The following is a 6,000-nucleotide window of genomic DNA, read 5'->3' on the forward strand; positions in this document are numbered from 1 at the left end:
GTTGAAAGTTCATTAGTTCATTAAGCTTGAATTGATGTGCGATTCGTAGTTTTGATATTGTTTGGTATGATTTGATGCCTCGAGTAGGTCTGCGTCATGTTATTGGACTGGTTGGTGTGTTTGGACGGGGTCCCCGAGGCCTCTGGTGTGTTTCGGATGAATTTCAGGCCATTTTCTCTTGTCTTGGACTGCTGTTTTGCAAGTGTCTGATGTTGTTCATCGCGATTGCGACCAGTGCTTCGCATTCGTGTAAGATAATTTGGCGGCAGGCATACTTTGTTCTTCGAGTTCGCGGAGCTTGGGAAGTTAGTTCTTTGCGATCGCGAGAAACACTCCGCATTCACGTAGTAAGGGAGTTTGGTCGCATTCGCGTAGTCATAGTGGCGTTATGCATCACGTTCGCGACTGGTTTATCACGTTCGCGAAGATTGTTTTGGCAGATGTGTTAGTTTTGTCTTCGCGATCGCGGATGGCATTCCGCGATCGTGGTGAGTAATACCTGGGCAGACATATATAGTACTCTATTTTGAGGGCTTTTGTTAATTTATCACCTTTTGAGTTAGAGAGCTCGATTTTGGGCGATTTTAGAGGGGATTTTAACGATTTGGATCGGGGTAAGTATTTGTGACTCGGATTTGTCCTTATTCATGATTCCATCTTTATTTTTATCGTTTAATTAATGATTTGAATTGGAGAAATTGGGGATTTTTGTAAAAACTTTTCTAAAATATAAATTGATGATTTGAAGGCCAATTTGAGGTCAGAATATGAGAATTTTTGTATGGTTGGGCTCGTATCGAAATGGGTGTTTGGGATTTGCGAGTTTTGTCGGGTTCCGAGGTGCGAGCTCAGGGTTGAATTTTTGTTTTTCATTAAAGATCGAAGCTTTATTACCCGAAATTATTTCCCATGGCTTTTATTTAAGATATTAAGTTAATTTAGCTAGATTTGAGCCGTCCGGAGGCTGTTTCACACGGGAAGGGCCTTTTAGAGTATTGATTAGCTTCCTTGAGGTAAGTATCTTGCCTAACTTTGGGTGAAAAAACTATCCCATAGGATTTGGTTTAATTGCACAATTTGGATTTTGTGAAAGACGTGTACATGAGGTGACGAGTGTGTACACGATCTTTTATGTGGAATTTGACCGGTTTAGACTCTTAGGATTCTTATATGCATTTAATTAAATTTGTCATTTCATGTTCTATCTTCCACTGCCAAGTTTATTCTTATATGCATTTAGTTTCATGTTTTATCTTTCATTGTCAAGTTTATTCTTATATGCATTTAATTGAATTTGTCATTACATGTTCTGTATCCCATTGTCAAGCTTATTCTTATTTGCTTTAATTAAAGTTGTTAGTACTTGTTCCATCTTTTGTTGTCAAGTTACTGTCACGACCCCAATTTCTCTTCGTAGGATGTCGTGATAACACCTAGTCTTAGGGACTAGGTAAGCCTAACACTTACTGAATTAATAACAAAATTCAACCAACAATAGTAAAATATGAAATAGAAATCTCTATACAAAATTTATAACCCCAAAACCGATAGTACAAGTCATAAGCTTTACTAAGTTTGCTAGAAAATCTCTAAATACAATTGTTTCAGAATAGGAATAAATAGTACTGGTACAATATCAGAAGGTGACTCCGAGGCCTTCGGATGTGACGGCAGGTTTACCTTGAGTCTCCACAGCAAAACCCGAACAGCTAGCTATTGATTAACCAACTCCGAAATACCTGGATCTGCACAAAAATATACAGAAAGCATAGCATGAATACACCACAGTGGTACCCAGTAAGTATCAAGACTAACCTCGGTGGAGTAGTGACGAGGGACAGTCAAGACACCTACTGGACTAGACAATCTGAACAAGTATAAATATAGAACTAACAAGGGACAATATCAATATAAAGTTAGGCATCGTGACAATAATAAAACAATGCTTGTAATAGGAAACTAAAATCAATAATTAGCAACGAGGCACAATAGGTAACAAGGCTATAGAGTAAGTTGAACACAGTCTAAGTCCGGTGAAACCAAATAAAGGAAAACAAGTAACAACTCAATAAGAACAACCACTCTTACAACAGATTTATTCAAGAATTTTCATGAGGTACCAAACCTCGTAATGACAAATCACGGGTCCCAATTCATGAACCCTAGTCACTTGCTGACAGGATAACTCTCACATAGAAGGCAAGTACACGAGAGTACACGTAAATGGTCAAAACATCAGGATTCATCTTCTTAAACCGATATGGGTGATTTACTTATGTGTATGCTTGTGCAAGCGTTCTACCACAATTCAATTCAATAAGTAAAAGTAGAGACAATGAATGACACATAAGAAACGATCACCATAAAATGTACACGCTATAACTCACACAAGGTAGACACACCACTACACAATAACAATAATAACAATGCTCCCAGGCCTTCACAAGTCACCACAAATCATTCCCCGACATAAGGCACCTTGTATCGCCACGTGCATAACAATAAAGTAAATGCTCACCTTGTCTCGCCACACGCGTATAATAATATTCTCACCTTGTCTCGCCACATGCGCAAACCCACATATATAGCTCGCCTTGTCACGCCGCATGTGCAAATATCAATAATAACAATAGCATGGATAACTCACGTGCAAACAACCCGACAATTCTCACAACAATATCACGTGTGCCAAAATATAACAACACAATAAAATGACTTTCACAACATGTGCCCATATGCCACAACATTTCCTCAAAACCGTTTCAATACCACAACCACACATAGCCCTCGGCTCAACAATACTGAGTGCAACAACAACAATAACAATAACACGAGAATAAGACAAGTAAATTAACACAAGAACTTCAGAACACAAATAAACGGAAGAACGAGCTCACAAAGGAAAGACACAATAGGGAATAATGGACTCAACAAGAATAGCTCAACAAGGGAAATATAATGGGTAACAGTGATTCCACAAAAGTACTATTATACTTATATGTATTTAATTGAGGTTGTTATTACATGTCATGCCTTCCATTGCTAAGTTATTCCTAAGCAAGTAATTGAAGTTGAAATTAGGGTGAGCTATTAACCTGTTTTAGTTGAAGTTGTTGTTTTTATGGAGTATCTTTCATTGTTGAGTTATTTCCCATTTTATTCTATTGTTATTGATATTCTTGTACACATTATGGTGGAGCCGTTGGCTATGTGTTGTGGTGACATTGGTATTGTTATTTTAAAAATATTATAGCCTATGGGCACGTGTGGTACGAGTTGATAGGTCATGTTCTTGTGATGTTGGCACATGTGAATTTGTTGTGTGGATTGATTGTTGTTAGGCAGAGCATAAGAGTTGTATTTCACTGTTGTTGACTGTGCATAGTGATACATGTGGCTATTGATATATTGTATGCGCAGAGTGATACGAGTGACTATTGATATATTGTCTGGGTGGAGTGATATGGGTGGCTATTGATATATATTTTGGGCGGAGAGATACGGGTGACCATTGTATTTACTGTCTGGCGGGAGCGATACAGGTGGCTAATATGATATTGTCAGCACGGTGGGATAAGGGTGACTATACCAGGGATGATATGTGATGGTTTATGGGCATATTATTGATGATATTCGTATGATGATATGATTTTCCTTATGTGTGTCATGCTCATTACATGATTTGTTGTATTGTTTCTAATGGGTTACTAGATGTCTTTGATATTACTTGTTGATTTGGGCTGTAAAAGTACACTTGCACATGCATACACCGTAACATATCGTTTATACAAGTTCAGGAGCATGAAACTTGATAATCATTAATCATGCACACGTATTCTTATATATATGCTTTCATTATAATAGTGAGCTTGTGACCATGCCAGGCAGATTGAGCTATTGGCACGTGAGTTGTCCATGCGATTGTGATTGATAATGTGAGCAAGAGATTCCAGGTGTATATTAGTTGTGATTCGGGATTCTTGGCTTATGGTTATGAGGAGTGGTACCTCAGAGTAGTACCTCAGAGTGAATTTTGTTGTGAGCCTTGTGTTAGAACGGCTTGATTATTTGGTTATCAATTTTTTTCCTTAATTGGTTTCACTGGTGTTTTAACCATGTTCAGAATACTTTATTATTTTACCACATGTTTATTCTTTGATGCCACCTACTGTTTCTTGCTTCCATTATTAGCCTTATACTGATATACTGCATAGGTTATTATGTCTATTAGGTGTCTTGACTTGTATTATCTCGTCACTACTTTACTGAGGTTAGTCTTTATACTTACTGGGTACCGATTGTGGTATACTCGTGCTATGCTTCTGCACATTTCTGTGCAGATCCATGTGTTGGAGGTTGTGTACCTAGGCAATATTAGCTTCCTGATCGCGAGGATTCAAGGTAGAGCTGCTCGATCGCCGCAGTCCCTTGAAGTCATTTTCTGACATTATTACTGTTAATTCTCTATCCGAACAATATTGTATTTTGAGTTATTTTATGTATTCAGTAAAGTTCGTGACTCTGTACTACCTAGTCTTGGGAGGACTGTTGTTATTATTGCCGTGTAGGCTTGTATCACCTTTATTTCAATATTCATCTTAAACTTTGCTTTAAAAATATCATGTTAATTGGTTTAACTAGTGGAAGTAACCGACTTACATAGTTTTAGAGACTAGGTGCCATCACGATCCTTATGGTGAGATTTTGGGTCGTGATATATGTACTACTTAATTTATTGAGAATGTAATAATTTTTTGAACTGGTCCTTGAGTTGATAAGTTACAAGTTTACTATCTTTCTGTTTTAATGTTTAATTACTTGCTCATGTCTTACGTCTTTTAATGAAACCCTTAGCTTTCTAGTGTTAGCCTGAAAATGCAATACACTTTAGCACTCAAAATAGTAGATCGAAATTACACACAAGTTCTAGAGGTTTTACGCCTTCTTGGCCTTTTACAATATTGAATTTAAGAAAATATCTTTTTTAGTTCTTTTATGTGTAAATGAAAGATCTCTTATGTGTAAAAGTAAATCTCCCATATGTAAAAAAAAAAAGAGGTCGGATCATAAAACTAAAAACAAATTTGTAAAAAGCCAAAAAACCAATTGACCCCAAATTCTATAGAGAAAATATTGAGATCTAACAAAAAGTGGACCCTACATAACATATTCTCGTGATCTAACAAAATTAAACTGAGTTAGTCTATGAGTAGGATCTCTTTTGGATCTGGCATATGCTTGGCTTAGTTTTGAACATGCTAACATTGCGTGAATTTATTTAGATTTTTGTGACTGAGTCATGGATCTTGAATTTATAGGGATCGATCTTGCTTAGTATTAGCAATAAAAGATGGACCACACTGTGATTTTCATGATCAGTCGACTCAACAGTTTAGCTAATAGTCTGGTCAAGCTTTGAATTTCAAGCCTAACTCCAGCAGGATCAGGACCAGGACCAGCATCAGGTCTCGAACACAACCCATGGGCTAAGGTCAACACTTATATAATAATCAGTCATCAATTGAAAGCGGGTAATTTGGTGATGAATTGTGATTATTTTTACAGTCTAATTTATTTCGTATCTTTACTTCAATGAGAAAGTAAGTCGAAGACTACATGATCAAATCTACGGTTGCTTCATCTCGGAAAAAGAATCATAGATATATGTCATTAGATGATTCCTCATTTATCACCTCTAATAAAACGATGTATGACTTTCATCCCTGCAAATAGATTTATAGCACATGCTTCTAAGAAAATTTTTGTGTTACACCATTAAAAATCATCAGGAAAAAAAGGAATCAGGATTAATATAGGAGCAGTTAAGATATATGACAAAAATAAAGTTTCCAAACTACTCCATAGGTTTTATGCAAAATATATTACTGCTATAATCTGAGGAGAAAGAAAGTAAAAAATATTTAGAAGCATGATAAATGACAATTATTTAATACCAAACTAAATAATACAAAGTAAAGCAAAAAGATATTACATCTCAAA

Source organism: Nicotiana tabacum, chromosome 13 (assembly GCF_000715075.1).
Source record: "Nicotiana tabacum cultivar K326 chromosome 13, ASM71507v2, whole genome shotgun sequence".
NCBI lineage: Eukaryota > Viridiplantae > Streptophyta > Magnoliopsida > Solanales > Solanaceae > Nicotiana > Nicotiana tabacum.